At 39.4% G+C, this 17765-nt stretch overlaps 1 protein-coding gene across 7 annotated transcripts in view; it reads right to left on the minus strand.

The window, feature by feature from the left end:
• Klf12 (Kruppel like factor 12) overlaps positions 1–17765 on the minus strand; it is a 581477-nt gene that overhangs the window by 360568 nt on the left and 203144 nt on the right. For 5 of the 7 annotated variants that reach the window (XM_010622344.3, XM_010622343.2, XM_010622349.2 and 2 more), the window contains one exon: positions 1345–1392. The exons of the other annotated variants lie outside the window; for them this stretch is intronic. The gene's annotated coding sequence lies outside the window, so the exon portion shown is untranslated. The remainder of the gene's footprint in view (positions 1–1344; positions 1393–17765) is intronic. 7 annotated transcript variants of the gene reach the window in all.

Here is a 17765-nt window from a genome sequence, read left to right on the forward strand (position 1 = left end):
AGCTGACAGCCTAAACTCCAATGTGATGTTATTAGGAGCTGAGGCGTTAGGGAGGTGATTAGGTAATTGGGTGGAGATTAGTGTCAGGAATGGGGTTAGTGTTCTTATGAAAGAGATTCAGGGCTGAGGATGTAGCTTAGTGCCAGAGCACATGCTCAGCAGGCAAAAGGCATTACAAAAAGAAGGGAGGAGGGGAGGAAGGGAGGAAGGGAGAGAGGTGCCAGAGAACTCTCTTGCACTGTTTTTCCCTTTGAGGATACAAGAAAAAGTCAGCCCTCTGCAACCCAGAAGAGGAGCCTCACCCAAATCTAACTCTGCAGGCATTCTGATCTCAGACTTCCAGCCTGGAGAACTGTGAAAATAAGTTGTGACAGAAGAGAAGAGGACGGGAAGGAGAGAAGTGGCAGTGGGACAGCAGCATAGGAAGGATACGAGACTAGAGTAGGAAATTGAAAAGACAAGCAACTGACCGCGTCAAATGGAACAGCAAGGTCAAATATGCCAACTCAGGAAACCAATGCATACAGCAGTTCAGAAGCCAAGAGCCAAATGGGAGCCTTACAGCAGGTGCATGGGCTGCAGAGGGAACAGAAGATGAGGAAGTGGAAATTAGTTCTTTTTTCAAGTTCCCCTTCACCTGAGAGCAAAAGAGAATGAGAATCTTTCCCGGAGAATAAAAAAAAGGAAAAGAAAGCATGTGACTTTAGAGTTTTTCACCTGAGAAGGGAAGAGCTGGCAGAGAGGAAAACCTGTAGGACAAAAGGCAAAGGCATTATCCTCAAAGGCAAGCAAGGTACAAGATCAAGAGGACCAGTGTCAGCAACAGCTTTATCCAAAAGAACTCGCCCACTGTGGAGTGAGAAGGAAGGAGGGGAGATAGCCCTACACAGTGATCAATCCTCAGCCAGGTCCAGGAAGAAATGAAGAAAGTTTCTGAATTAGAGATTTACTGTCGCCATGACACAAGATTAATTCAGGAACTGCGAGACCTTCAGAGGCTCTGGGGTAGGTCAACAGTGTTACCCTTATGGATAAGTACAAGATACTTCACAGGGGAGGAAGTATCTTTGTAACTTTCTAGAATCATAGATGGCAAGTTATCAATAAACTCAGAGAATGGGTCTAACAGTCATTATGAGAAATTAGTACAAGATACTTTTTTTTTATTTCTTTTTTTTTTTTGTACCGGGAATTGAACTCAGGACCTTGTGCTGGTGAGGCCAGCAGTGGAATCACTGAGCTAAATCCCCGGCCCTCAAGATACTGCTCCTAATACACACTTTACAAACACATTAACAAATCATGAGCATCACCAAATGAAAATGAAAATAAAGCATACATTACCTTTACAGATCTGTGAGGCTTGTCATACTGTTAACCACCACACTTTTCCTAAATAATGTTAAAGACAATTAATGACCATAATAACAGGATACCATGTTAAAATAACGTGTTTTAGTCTAGAAGTATAAGCTAAACAATCTACAGACTCCTAGCAATCATAGACTTTCCAATTCAATTTGTTCACCTTACCCTAACATCAGTCACCCAGGAGTAACTCACTGAAACCTGAGAGAACTAGGATCAAACACTATTTTATATGGCAAGCAGTAGACCTACATAAAATAATTCATTAATCAATAAGACTAGTTTTTATATCATTCATGAAACATTTAAAATGAATGGACATGCCAGATGGCAGATATCTATCATCTTATCTACTCAGGAAGCTCACTGAAGGGTAGTAAATGCAAGGCCTGTCAGGGAAATTCAAAAATAAAAACATAAAAAGGTCTGAGAGTTAAAGTGGTGGCATACTGTGTGATCCCAGCACTGGGGAGCCTGAGGCAGAAGAAATGCCCCTAGTTCAAGGCCAGCCTGGGTTACATAGTGAATTAAGGCCATCCTGGAATACACAGTGAGACTTTCTCTCAAAAACACACATACACACACACACACACACACACACACACATACACAAAATGGTATGGAGATATAGCTCAGCAGTACAGTGATTGCACAGGACAGGCAAAGCCCTGGGTTCAATTCCTAGCACCACCAAAAATTAAAAAATAAAATATTTTTAAAAGACAACAAATTAAAATGGATTCAACAAGGAACAAGGGAGTTTTTAAAAATTAAAATATGAGTGGATGAAGTCAAATGGGCAACTTGTGATGTTGCTATAAGAGAAAAAACTCCCCAATTGGCGATGGGTCTGAACCTGTATGGTGGTTATTTTCTTACTTTAAATCGATGCTGATGGAAAAGAATGGATGATTCTCTATGGACTAACAGAAAGATATAAAACACAATGGACTCTAATAAGCAATATCTCCTAAATTTTCCTTTTCCTCAGAACAAATGGACAATTTACCAGAGAAATTAAGATCGCAGAATACAGAAGGTAGAGGGGACTAGTCAGACTTCCTTATGAATCCTCTTACTCGCTTTCCAAAAGAAATTCAACTACAAACACAAATGTGCCTGGAAATAAAACACAAGAAAGCAGATGTATACTTCACTTCACTCCAAATTATAGTCCATGTACTATTTAAGTATTGGCATATCAGCATGTACTTCTTCTATAACTTTAGAATTTAGTGTCTGGTGTCTGGTACAAGATATATGCCCACGAAAAAGAGAAACTCATGAAACTATGATTATAAAAATGGATGAATAAATGTTTGCCAACCTTTAAAGCTTTACTGTATCTAAAATCTTCATAGTAGAATATACAAATTGATACAAAAGAGTATTCCTTTTTAATTATCTCTAAGACCCTAAACATGTTAGAAATAACACATTATCACTACAATGTTAAGTCACAACTTTGGAAACTTCTTGTGCTTAAATTAGCTAGGATTTGTGTTGCCCCCATCTTAGACATTATTGGAGATTATCAAAAAGTAGCGATACAATCATCTGCTTAACTATTTCTTGTTTTGTTTTTTCCTTAAATACATTTTTAGGGTGAGATGCCCAAGAGGAAGAAAAGGGAAGAGGAATCTAGAGCAATCATGTTGAACTTTGCACTTCCTTAAATCTCTCTAAGACTTTTTTGAGGGATAGGAAGTTCCAAATCCTGCTCCACACTGCTTCAGGAAATCCTTTGTGCAGGCTGTTTTTAGAGAAAACAGTCAATGGCTGTGCTGTGCCTTTGAATTCAGCTGCACCAGCTGCTGGCTTAATGACACTGAAATCACGAAGCTGTGTTCTAGGGGTGGCCACACAGAAACTCCTTTGGCATACTTAACGGGTCCTCAAACAAAATCTCTTAAAAGGCACACACCAATCCACACACGTTCACAGAATAAATTATTTGCAGAATAGAACAACCAAGTCAAACAGCCCAAATAAGTGCAAGAACTGAGAAGGAAATGCAGTGGAAGGAAAGAGCCTCCCTGTTTGAACTTCCATGGCATCACATATGGAAGAAAAGCAGAATTTACTTCTGAAAATATTTTCCTAAGAACATAGGGCAGGGCTGGGGATTTAGCTCAGCGGTTTGGTGGCCTGCCTTGCAAGCGCAAGGACCCAAGTTCAAGCTCTGGTACCAAAAAAAAAAAAAAAAAAAAAAAAAAAAGAACATAGGGTGGGCATGCCATCTCCAGTCAACATTATTCCCTTTCCCATATGTAAATTTAACCATGCCAGCAGTGGCACTGATAGCCAAAACAGAAACCCCCTTACTCTGCAATCTTCCTTTCTTCCCGTTTCATTTCTAGCAGAAGCACCACAGCAACATCCATTACTAGTACAATATTCTCAAGGTGTTTTCTATATGCGCAATGGTTGGGAAAAGCTGAAAATAACGTCATGAAAGAATCAATAACTTTAAAAAGTAAAGCAAAACATCAGCCCTTGTGCTACTGATTTCTCACTCTTAAACAGGTGGATGTTTGTGCATTTTACTGCTTCAAAGCACTTTTTTTTTTTTCTGTAAGTAACTTCAAAGTATCTAAGAGGCTGTTGGGAAGCACAGGAGAGATCAAACCCAATGAGCATCGGTAGGCTAGGACAAGATCACACCTGTTTCTAGGGAAGAGAGTTTGTGAGAGGCCTAATATAACACTGGGAGATGAAGCCTGCAGGTCAGGCTGCAGAAGTTTTCCCTGGACTTCCTTCTCTGGCTTAAAGCCCACCTGCCAGGCTGCTGCTTTCTTCTATCTTACCTGACCTGACTCCGATCCTACTCAAACCTCCACGTTCAATGGGTTTGTGACTCAAGGAGAATCTAAGAGCAAAGTTACTAAGTTAACCAACCCATCCTGGGGAAAGCTGGTGTGTCCCCAAATATAAACGGTAAAAGACACAAGTGGGGAAGTGAAAGACAATGCTTGGAATGTTCCTGGACCTCAAAAAGGCACAATTTCTACAAAAGACTGGATACTCAGAGCACAGCAGTACGCCCAGAGGACTCAGCTGTGGTGCCATTCGATTCACAAATATTTATTAAGTATCTTTTGTCGACTCAAATATAAGAACTCCAAATCTTCAGGATATAAAGCAGTGCTGGAAAAGACAGTGGGCATTTAATAAGTGTGGAAGGAGGGAAAGAAGAGAAAGAAGGGCAATAAGCAACTTCCACAGGACAAGTATTTGCTGAAGACCTGAAAATGCAAAGGTGAACAACATCTAAGAGATGCTGGCCAGTGATTTAATCAGGGCCTCAAGCCATCTTCTAATCTTGCTTTCATTCAATCTCTTTTCTTGAAGGTTCAGACAGAATCAAAAAGACAAAGAGCTTTTAGAAAATTAAGCTGCTGGTTGGTTCCTGGTTAACTAAAATTTCAACAAGAATCTAAAACAATAGCTCTCAATACTGCCACACATTGGAATCATGGCAAACTTAAATTTGTGAGCTATCAGCAGTGAATTACATGCCAGATCAAATTATCATTTAATTAGAATCCCTGGGGAGTAAGTAAAGGTACTAATATTTTTAAATACTCATGTGATTCCAATATGCATCAAATTTTATTATACTTTATGCATCAAATATTGAGGACCATTGCTCAAATGACACTAGTTTTAAAGAAAACCTTATGTAACATTTTGTCTATGATCTAATATGAACCTGACAACTAAAGCTAAACTCTAATGTATATTTAATAACAATATCTATGTTTGTTGTTCCTATGGCAATATATGAAGCTCATCTGCTTACAAAAAAAAAAAAAAAAAAGACTTAGCTTTTTCCTGTCCACAACTCACCAGAATAAGAATGGAGAAATAATAAGACAATGATGCAAGAAAAACAGACACACAGAAGCTCTTTATAGTTTCCCAGATGGGCACACACAGAAATTGTCTCTAAAAGATTAGAGGAATAATTATAACATAATCAAAAATTTCTAAGCATTATTCTGACACTAATTTGAAGATTATTTTGGTTTAACTACCTATACTTTTTTAAGCAACTCTATTTTTTATTAACAAAAACTGAAAACAAGCCAGATTGTCCTGTATACTACCACTTTTAAAAGTATGTTCTTACACTCTAAAATTAACTGTGATGATGGTTACAATTCTATAACTATACTAAAGGCCACTGGAATGCACACTTTCTAAGTGAACTGTTTGATACATGAATTATATCCCAAAGTTATGTTTTTTAAAAGTAGATTTACTTTTCTGACTATATTTTAAATCAGTGTTTTAGTAATTCAATATCATGAGTCTTTGTGTTGCTATAACAAATGCCCAACAGTGGGTAATTTATAAAGGACAGAAGCTGAATTCCTCGCCTTTCTGGAGACTGGAAGTTCAAGATCAAGGCACTAGCAAGTTCAGTAACCTGGCAAGAGCTGCTGTCTGCTTCTTAATTAACCTCTTAATGCTGCATCTTCCAAAGAGGACAAACACCACATCTTCCTGGAGGGAGGCCAAAGGACAGGTGAGCTGCTTGAGGCCTTACTGATCCCACTCATGTGGGGAGGGGCACTTAAGACCTAATCAGCCTTTAAAAGGCCCACCTCTTAATAACACCACATGGGTCACTTAGTTTCAACACCTGAATTTTGTAGAGAATATAATCAAACCAAAACACTGTACATGAACTGGAAGTAGTTCACAAAATATTAATACAAATCACTCTTTAGCGTTAAATTTAATTTTCTTTGTCCTGTTCTCGAAGAGGACATTCTTCACTGAACAAATATGACGGCTTTTACCTTTCAAAAATCACAATCTCCAGTAAAAATTTGAAACTATAAAAACTAACACTAAAATATCATAGTTAATGGTTTCACAATTGGAGGTAGAGGCTGAAACGTAATTAAATTAGTGAATCAGTAAATTTGATGCACTGTAAATATACTGAGCCCAAGAGTCAGAGTCCCAAATACAAGTTCTGGGCTGGGGATTTAGCTCAGCAGTGCAACGCCTGCCTGGCAAGAGCAAGGTTCTGAGTTGCATTCCCAGGGAAAGAAGGATATCCTTGGACAAATTACTCAAAAAGGCTACAAAAATTATAAATCACAAGCATATTGTGAGAATAAGCTAAAACAATGTGTAAGAAATCATTTGAAAATTGTATGGTGTTTTTTAAAAAGTGTTGAAATTATTTTGGAGTTATGACAGAAAGCAACAAATTCTTATTGTTAGGGAACTAATCATGTTAAAGTATGCTGTGATGCCACCATCACAGGCTGCATTTTCCTGATGCTTCTTGGCTCTTAGAATGACTTCACGCCCTTATCTTTAGTTTCCCTCCCACAAAGGCAACAGCAAGACAGAGAGGTTGAAACCTGTTTCTGCAAGGCTGGACCCATAAAAGACAACCTGGCCTGTGAGAGGTTAAAAGTAGTCCACTCCTCATGAATAAGCAATAGCCCAGCCCAAAAACAATAAAAGGACCTTCCTTTCTTTGTTCTCTTCTCTTCTCTTCCTCTCTTCTTCTTCTCTTCCTCTCTTCTTCTTCCTCTTCTCTCTCTCTCTCTCTGCTTTCTCTCTCTGCTCTCTCTCCTCCCACCCCATGAATAAAATCTCCAGTCAGACCTCTGAGTGTGTGTGTGGCCTAGTTGTTGAGTGTCACTATTCCCTTTCATTGGTGTCAGAAGTGGGATCTGGGATTGCCAGGCCCACAGGTTAAAATACCTGGGGACCCGAAACCCAGATACCAAGACGCTCCAACTCAGCCCCCACCCAACATCCATGACCACCTTCGTTGGTGCCAGTCTCACAGCCAACACCAATCCACCTATCTCCAAGCCCACCAGATACTGGGTAAGTCCCCCATTCTGAGACTTCTTTCGGGTATTGGGGGTCCCAGGGTCCCAGACCTCCAAGAGGATATCCACCATTGGAAGTGACTGGCCTGGCGCCGGGCCCTCCATCCTCCACTACAAACCACTGGGTTTGCCAGGTTGAGTCCAGGACTGAACCAGGTTTCCTCTGCCCATGCTCAGGATGCCTTGAGGGAGTACAGAGGCTTTCCACTTTAAACTCCCTTCCTGCACAAGAGACATCTTTGCAGGAAGCTTGAGTTCCACCTTCTAGACCAGGTCTAGAAAAGGGGGTCTCATCAGAACTCTCGGAGATGTCTGGTCTTCTGATAACCTCCTCCACCGTCCTCTTGGTAGTCAGGGGCTCTGGCTCTTCCATTCCCATAGACTCTCCTTTGGGATGCTTACTCAGGAATTTGGAGGGCCTTCACCTAAAACCCAAGTGGCTAATTCACTTATTCACTCAAATTTGGCCCCAGTATCAATTAGACAATCAAACTGTCTGGCCGCCTAATGGCTCCCTTGACCTGGGTCTAATTCGAGACCTATATAACTTTTGTGAGCATCAAGGAAAGTGGTCAGAAATTCCATATGTCCAGGGTTTTCTTATCTTAGCAACCAGCCCTCTCTTTGTTCCACTGCCCAGAGACTGTCTCTTCTATCATCTCCTCCCACACTTCTGCTGGCCCAAGGTCCCTCCACCACCAACTCCCTCCCTCTTAATTCCTCAAACCAGCTGGACCCTGCAGATGACCCTCCCCCATACCAGGCACCAAGAAACCAACCCACTACTCCCCCTACCCCATCTAACTCCTCCTCTCCTCTTAGATCTCCTACCCCTCCCATTTCTTCAACACCTCCTACAGCTCCACCCCATGCTCCAACCCCACCTCTCACTCGTTCCAAGTCTCATATGAGCCACCTGAGGGCTCCCTTGTGCAAAGACATCATCTGTCCACATTCATACTCCCTTCCCCATGTCTGAATTGGCCCTCATCCAAGCCAGGCTTGGTTCTTTCATTGACGACCCAACAACCTTTGTGAAACAATTTCAACTCTTCACACAGTCTTATCAATTAACCTATCATGATCTTTTTGTTCTCACCAATGCTTTAACTCCTGAAGAAGGAAAAAGAGTGCTGGATCAGGCTAGTGCTCATGCATATCAAGAACACTTGACAAACAATCATCATCCAGTAGGTGCTGCAGCAGTCCCGGAACAGGACCCAGGATGGGACTACAACATTGAGGCGGGAATTGAAGCTCGAGACAGGTACATTAATTGTCTTCTTCATGGGCTCCACAAGGGCCACCATGAAGTCTGTACATTATGAGAAGCTTAATGAAATTATACAAGATAAAAATGAAAATCCATCTGCCTTTTTACAAAGGCTGACTGATGACCTCCACCAACACACCAAACTTGACCCTGAGTCTGTCGATGGCCAAAGATTAATTATGATGCATTTCTTTTCTCAGAGCTACCCTGACATTAGACTCAAACTAAAAAAGCTGAAAAGGGGACCTTTGGCTCCCCCTGCAGAAGTCCTGGCCACAGCATTCAAAGTTTATCATGGTTGTGATGATCTCAAGATCACCAAAAAGTACCAATTGTTGGAGCAAGCCTTCAATCCTGCCATGCCACAGAGGTCTCAGGGAAAGGGACCCTTCAGGGGGTCCTCTAGCCCAGAAAAACCCTGCTTCTGGTGTGGCCAGGAGGAACATTGGGCCAATGATTGCCCAAATCCAAGAGTGCCCACAAAGCCTTGCCCTAAGTGCCAACAGAAGGGACATTGGGGTTTCGACTGCCCCCTGGCGTCCACCCACCATTGAGCCACCAGCCCCGCTACTCCCCAGAGTGATGACCTGATAGGTCTGGTGACAACTGAAGGGCTATGAAGGGGCCCTGGCACAACTGGCCCAATGAGGATCACCGCCCAGGAGCCCAGGGTGACCTTGATTGTGGCAGATAGGACTACTATTTTCTTTTTTTTTTTCTTTTTATTGAGGTTATTGGTACAATCTAGGTATACAATACAATTACATTCATCATTGGGATTCTGTACCTTTACATAATAGGTCTTGATTCTCATTTTTCCCCTTGTCCCTGCCCTCCCTTCACCCCCTCCTCCCCTCCCCATTTACAAACACTTTATTTCCATTTTTTCAGTTTCTCATATTTTTTTCCTCTCCCTTATTACCTCTCCCCCACCCTTCCCACTTTCCTTACACCTTTAGCCCTTTACTTCCTATTGGTGTGAAAACCTATAATAGTACACAGGATCCTAATGAGACAATTAATAATGTGAAATAGGAAGTAAAGGACTATTATTTTCTTATTGGACACTGGTGCCAGCTTTTCTGCATTGAGAGAATATTGGGGACCTACCTTCCTGTCTCAGACCTCTATTGTTGGGGTAGACGATCAAAAACAACGCCCTTGACAGACTCCCTTAACTGTAATGCACAATTGGCGACTTTTCATTTCTTCATTCATTCTTAGTCCTCCCATCCTGTCCCGTTCCCTTCCTGGGTCGTGACATTTTATCCCAGATTGGGGCATCCATTCATTTTTCTATGCCAAGCCCTTCCAACACTCCAATGTCTTCCTTTTTCTGTTATCCCAAGCTATTGAACCTACAGTCCCCACCTAACTACTTGCCATATCTGCTGTTTTTCACTTGGTCAACTTGCCTCTCAGAAAATGTGCTTACCCTTTGGAAGAGGTCCAATTGCCTCTCCCTTTGGTGTGCTTAAAACACTTCTTGTACATTACACATTCTTAAATTGCGATTATAGGGTTAACTTGCTCTTTTCTAAAAACTCAAGGTTAATACTGTTCTATTGTCAATTTTAAGATCAGTCAATTTTAAGATGTAACAATCTGAGAACAGAAAAAGGGCACTGTAAGCTGAAGTTTGTTATAGAAGGTTAAGAGTAAATGAGACAGAAAAACTATTAGGAAAGCTATAAATAAGAGTTATACTTTTGACATGAAAGGTTTTTGTATGTTCGTCTTATTAAAAACAGGTAAAGAAAGATATACAAGACCAGAAGGCCTAAGTACGTAGAGAAGGTATATGGAAATGATTTATTAAGAAAATATGTATGTTTGCTTGTTGGTTTCAAGTTTGTTACAAAAGGTTTACATTTACAGTCAGAAAGAGTCTTCATTCCTTTTAATCCTAATTCCACAAGAGATCTCTGTTAATTTTGACCTGCAAAACTTTTGATTAGTCATAACTAAAAGACTTTATAATCTAATTGGCCAAAACCATCTGAGTACACTTTAGTTTAAATTGTCTTACATGTTCATCTGTCTAAATGTTATCAAAATGACATCAAATACAAGTAGATTATTGATTTCTACACCCTAGTATTATAGGTAAAATAAAAATTTAAAGATATAAACTTTTAAGTTTGGATAAACTCCTGTTAGTAAATAAAGAAGCAACCAAAAGAGGCAATCAATAAACAGGCACTAGTGATAGACTTTTGAGGCCCATTCTCCTCTCAAATATTCCTCTTAATTAAGATGAGTTCGGGACATACACTCTGTGCCCAAATCCATAGTCCAAGCAGGACCCATCTCCAACGGATGGGCACTCATACAGACTCTAAGTATAGTTGTTTGAGGCAATATGAAAATCTAACAAAGCAATAATCCATTGCTCTAAACAACAAAGAAACATATAAGCCAAAAGGACAAGTAAACAGAAACTTTAGATGATTACACCCACCCCTTGTAAAGATTATAAATGTGTTAGTTTGGGTCTGTATTTTTCCTAGAGGGCCTGAGGCCTTCCCTATAAAAACAGAGGGCTTCAGAGGTATTCAAGATTTTATTAAAAATTCCAAGGTTTGGTCTGCCTCTCTCCATAGGCAGTGACAATGGGCTAACATTTGTAACAAGAGGTTGTACAAGATCTACGTAAACTGTTATACTGCTTATTGACCTCAGAGTTCTTCTAAGGTTAAAAAAATTATAAATTATACCACTAAGGTAAATACTGTCAAATAACACCAGGTTATGAATTGATTGGCTCCTTTTGGCCTTCTTTAAAATAAAAGATACCCCAAGTCATACTGGGTTCTCCCCATATGAGGTCTTGTTTAAAAGACCACGCTGTTATCTTGAGAGACCTTATATATGAAAAGGGCCATATATAAGACACTTATGGTTACTCTCACAGCTGTCAAGGTAACTTAAGTTCAGCTACCACCACTCTAAAGTAAAACAGGTCTATCCAGGGAACTTCACAGACTTTGACTCCAGGAGACAATGCACTCAAAGCCCTGCTCAAAACTTAAGTGTTGCCCAGGATCCTTCACCATCATCCAGTCCTGAGTCAGATAAGCCAACCTGTTTACCCTCTCATCCTTCTCATGGGTTTTGGGACACATTTTACACTACAACAGCCACTGATATCCTAAATCTTCTTATATTAGTACTCCTGGGACTTGACCTTGGGATAGGATTGGCCACAGTATCTCCTGCCAATTATAATTTACTTCCAGGTGTTTACTCTCATTGGCCTATTACCTCATAATCTCATTCTTTGCCACTCTTAATCAGTGGAGACAATAATGGTTCCTCTCCTGCTCCTGTTTTCTCTCCTAAACCTTACCCAAGCTGTTAGGCCCCTGGTGTGTACCTTGACTCGCTCCCAGCCTAACTCAGCCCTCCTTCAGACCCAGGTAGGATCTCCTGAAATCACATTCCAGGCCACCTTATGCCAGTTCTTTGACCAAATCATCAAATTCCTGCCGCTCTTCAGACTGGCACACAGCTGATTTCTGCTGCCCTTTCCATATCTACCTACGCAGTTGCCCCCTGTGTTCTCCATTTTATTCAATCCCAGGTCAATTGCTTCTCCACTGAAGTCTCCTGACAGCTCACCAGCTGATCCTTCAGGCCAGAGACCTCAATGAGACCACTGTGTTTACATGACAGCCAACCGACTAACCATAGCTCAGATCTTGGCTCGATTTGAACATTTTCTAAATGATCTTTAGATTAATATTTTCTGGTTTGCTCCCCACCCTCATCCTATTACTTGCATAGCCAACTGAATCATTAATGCATGGCTCCAAAAAACTTTATCAGACTTCACCTTATTGAAGTCACAATCTACCTTTTTACTTGTTCTATTGACCCTCCAACCCAGTCCACAGCCTCATACAAATTATGTTCTACTCTCTCCTCCCTCATTAACTGATTTGTATGCTTGGACTTTTCTCAAGAAGCCCTACCAACAATTCCAGTAAAAATGCTACTGCTGTCAACAATTCCATGTTCATAAAGGACAACGCAGCCAGCCAGGCCCCACACCTGCCCGTAGGTCAACTCGTCACCCCAGACTCAGCAGGAAGTGGTTACGGAAGACAGACACTCCGCCCCCCTTCCCCTGGCATATGGTTTACACTGGCTGCCACTTCTCATCCAAAACCAAAGAGTGGGCAATGTTAGGGAATTGATCATGTTAAAGTATGCTGTGACACTGCCATCACAGGTTGCATTTTCCTGGTGCTTCTTGGCTCTTAGAATGACTTCATGCCCTTATCTTTAGTTTCCCTCCCACCAAGGCAACAGCAGACAGAGAAGTTGAAACCTGTTTCTGCAGGGCTGGACCCATAAAAGACAACCTGGCCTGTGAGAGGTTAAAAGTAGTCCACTCCTCATGAATAAGCAATAGCCCAGCCCAAAACCAATAAAAGGACTTTCCTTTCTTTGCTCTCTTCTCTTCTCTTCCTCTTCTCTCTCTCTCTCTCTCTCTCTCTCTGTTCTTTCTCTCTGCTCTCCTCCCACCCCTTGAATAAAATCTCCAGTCGGACCTCTTGGTGTGTGTGTGTGTGTGTGTGTGTGTGTGTGTGTGTGTAACCTAGTTGTTGAGTGTCACTATTCCCTTTCACTTATAGATTATTACTTTCTCCAAGAATATCCAAAATTTTGTTCCTCACACACTTTTTCTTGTAGCACTGAACTGTTTTGAGATTTTTCACGTCTGTATTTTTTAGCTATAAGAGAGAGCTCATTTGTCTTTCGGAAATTATTAAAATCTCAAGTATCAAGGCCTGGCTTCCTTTAGACCAAGGAAAATCTAAGTGTGTTTTTATAATACTGCAATAATTACACGTTGGTCTTGTTTGTTTATTTTGTGGGTTTTCTGATCTAGGATAAAAAGCTAGAAGGAAGAGTTACTGAAGGACATGGGAGTTTTGGAATATAAAAGAGCAGATTTTCACAATGGTTGTTATCAGGAATGGTCCATTTTTATATAAAAGCAACAAATGTAAAATTCCATGCACAGAAATATAATCATTTTACAATAATTACTCTCTCCTTTCAAAAGTTCCATCATCAAGCACTCTGCCAATAAACTGATTCCCTTTCCAAAAAAGCTGCACTTTTCTCCAAAGAATGACATTGCTATTATGAAAGTTATTAAATTCATTTAAAATTCTTCCCATCAACCAAAACCTGTCATGTAAAGGTACAAGATCCCGATAATGAATGTAACTGTACTGTATACCTAAAATATACCAATAAATTCAATGAGGAAAAAAAATAAAAATGAAATGCTTCCCATTTATAAATGGAAGACACAGGGTTATGGAATTGTTTTTCCAAACTTTTTAAGCATTATGTAGAACTCTTACAAGGTGTAATTATAAATTACCATAAATTTAATACTACATTTTTCTTAAAATATTAACAAACTTCAACTTTTCAACTTCAACTGGTTTGTTAAAAATTATTTGTTAAGCTAAATTTTCTTCATTTTAAGGCAATATGGAAATATATTCCTACCTATGTGTGAGCTTCTCAACTGTAATTAATGTAGACTTTTAGTCTTTATGATTGTGTGGAAAATATTCTGACACAAAATAAATGAAGCATAATCATTCAGAGTAATGATTTAAATGTACTGATTAATAACACCAAATAGCATCCCTCTTCCTGAGTTAAATTAAAACATTTACAGTCTGAAAATAGTAAGGGGTATCCCTAAATGAATGCTTTCTAGTCATTTTTCTTCACATAATTTACCTACCCTGCCTTCACTAGAAATGAGTTTCCATAGACTGTAAGTGTACAACTATTTTATGTCCAAAGAAGAAACAAAAGCATGTCCAATTAAACCACTATACAATGCTAAATGGTCTTCAGAGGTGATAAAAAGTGTGGCAGAGGGGAGGGAAGAGATAATGTTTGCACAAACATTTCAGAGCAGCAACATTTACAAAAGTCAAGAGGAGGAAACAACACAAATATCCATCAATGTATGAATGGGAAGTACACAAGCTACTGAATATCACTCTGCCTTAAAAAGGAAATTCTGCCACATTCCACAACTGGGATGAACCTGTAGGACATTATGCTAAGTGACGTAAACCTATCACATTTTGATCCTATTTATTTAAATATCTAAAATAGTCCAAAGTAGAATTGTGGCCACTAAGGAATAAGGAGTTTTTCAGTGGTTGGAGTTTCAGTTTTGCAAGATGAAAGGTTTTAGAGGTCTCCTGCACAGCACTTTGAATACACTTAACATAGTGAATTGGTTCTTATGCTTAAAAATGATTAAAATGGAGAGAAAAAGAAAGCCAGAAAAGTATTAGATAAGTAAACATGATTTTCTGAGCCCCATAACAACATAACTGACTTTGAATTTCTGGGTATTGATCTGAAATAAATGGTGTTTGTAAAAAGCCTCCAAGGTGAGGACCTAGAATCAGCATAGATCTGTCAACTATATTAGTCTCCAACAACCAGGACGGCACATAGCAACCATGTTGAATACTTCATTATGTTTTTAATAATTGCTTGTAGGTCCAAGACCTGGGGGTTGAGGTCAACAGTCTTACAGTCTTTCTACTGTCTCTCTTCTTCCAGTGATGAACTGACACCAGTGGGTGTAGCACAGATCCAGTAACAATAGCAGTATCTGCATCACACACCAGTTGAGGTAGAATTCAAGTCTACTGAGTGCCCAAGCATCGCGAAATTCTCTGGCATGAAACTACAAAAGGGACTAATCCTGATCCAGACAGCTGCAGAGAACAAGTAAAGTCACCCAAAAGCAAAACAGTAAAAGAGGGTGACAATTCTCATAGATTAGCTCTGCCATAGCTAGGTGACCTTGAGCAAGACACTGAGCCTTGATTACATCATGGAGGAATAAAACTATTTTAACAATCACAGATGCCTCAGGAAGCTTCACTGAGACAATGCATATAAAACATTCAGCACAATAAATGATGCAAAGTAATTAGCACTTGATATTATCAGTGCTGCTGGCCCCTTGGACCATCTGTCCTTTCATTAAAAATTACCTTATTAAAGTGCTATAGAATTCGGTAATATGCCAAGCGTGGTGGTGCTCTCCTGTAATCCTAAAGCTTGAGAGGCTGAAGCAGGGCCGCCACAAGTTCAAGGCCAGCCTAGGCTAGGTAGTGAGTTCAAAGCCAGCCTGAACTTTATAGCAAGAGCCTGTCTCAAAAAAGCAAAACAAAATAAAAATTAAAAATAAGAATTCAACAATAATCATTGTTATATGCACTGATCTTTGTATCTACTTCTAATATACCTCAAGGCCCTGATTTATATTATTATATATTTTTCTATGTTCTTTGAAGCTCTTCACATGGTATTAAACAAACAATACACATTTTATTTAGCAACTCAAATCATCTGCTCAACAAAAAACAACTATGGATGTGCCATGTGCAAGGAACCATCCTAAGTCCTGGAAACACACTGGTCTGTCCTGAGTTACTACAAGCTGTGCTGTTTCATTATTCATTAAGACAGCAGAAATATATGCATACTGTTCCATACTGGTATGAACAGCCTCCTTTCACAGATTTATACTTTTTTCCCACACTCAATTCCTGCCAGAGAAAAAGCAACCAATTTCAACTGTATAAACTATGGTGCCTCATATTCCAACCCACTCAATGAATCGGTCTACAAATGATAAACATCTATACGTATCCAAAAAGCTTGCAAAAAATCTACAGCAAAAAAGCCACAGAGACAGGCACAATGGTTCATGCCTCTAAACCTAGCACTATGGGAGGCTAGGCAGGAGAACCACAAGTTTTAGCCCTCCCTGGGCAATGTGGTGATTAGCAAGACCATGTCTTTAAATTTTTTAAAGTGAAAAAGAGTTTTCTGGGGATGTAGCTCAATGGAAAGTCCCCACATTCAAATCTCAGCACTACCAAAAAAAAAAAAAGAGCTTTTACATGGAATTTAAGGTATGATACTGCAACACTGTTAATTCAAGAACAAAAGGAATTCATATAAACAAAAGCATTTTATACCTGATGCTGTAAAATATTTTAATATATTCAGAGATTAAGCATTCAAATTCCAAAATGTCCTCCTCTAAAGTAAAATTTCTTCTAGTTAGGAAAAAATATAAGAATATCTTGAGGAAATTAAACTATAGAAAAGAATCTATTAATAAAGCAAAGGTCAAATTTTCTCCATTTCTGTAATACCACCCATTTCTCCCAACCAAGCCCTTTTCCTTCCAATCCCACTGACAGCCTCACCACCCCCTCCAGATTCCACATTGTAAGCTGAATTCTCTTCTAAGAATGACCAAATTCAAGACATTTTTAGTGAAGAGGAACATGTACATATTTTTGTTCAAGATGAGTATCTAGTTTGCTATTTCTGGCAAAAGGGCAGGAAACATCCAAGGTTGCCAGTGTAACTTTTATCTCTTGTCATTTAACTGGACCCTTAGCAAGCACAGAATTTAACTTCAAAAGAAAGAAAGGATTTTTTTTTTTTTTCCATGATTGAAAAAACAAATCCAGGGAGCATTTCCCCCAGGGTACAGAACACACTGTCAGACCTTCAAGCTAGAGTTAGGTTAGGATGGGGAAGGGGAGAGGGGGGAGGGAGAGAGGGAGAGAGGAAGAGGGAGGGAGGAAGGAGAGAGGGAGGGAGAGAACAGAAGATAAAAGAATCCTTACTTTTGCATTAAGCAAAGCCAAATAAGACAAATACAAAGTAAAGAAAAAAAAATCTTTCTACAAAAGCAACACAGTCTAAAACTAAAACTAAGGACCAATCACTTAAAAACAAGAAGTTTAAGTCTGGTTACCCAATAATATTGAAATAGATTTGGAAATGGATTTGTAATCAAGTACACAATAGACTAAAATAACCTGACTTAAAAATGGTGTGTGTGGCTCACAGAACAGTCATCCTTTCTAGATCACCAATTATTTAATGTTTTATTAAAAGTAATGCTGTTTTAGACAAATCAACTGAATTTACTTCAACAAGCCTTTGGAAAACACATTGATATATATTAAGATCCGTAAATCCAACTCAAAGGTATGTTTTAAGTAAATCAGACAACAGGTTATCTACAAAAGTTTTTACAGTTAATGTTGAAATATGTATTAGCTTCAACTAAATGAACTCGTCATGTTTTATACCTTAAAAATATTTTCATAATGGTAATTTCACAGGCTCAACTGGATCTTTTTTTTTTTTTTTTTTTTTTTTTT

The sequence above is a fragment of the Fukomys damarensis genome, unplaced genomic scaffold (genome assembly GCF_012274545.1).
Source record: "Fukomys damarensis isolate Sample0158 unplaced genomic scaffold, DMR_v1.0_HiC HiC_scaffold_6, whole genome shotgun sequence".
Taxonomy (NCBI): Eukaryota; Metazoa; Chordata; class Mammalia; order Rodentia; family Bathyergidae; genus Fukomys; species Fukomys damarensis.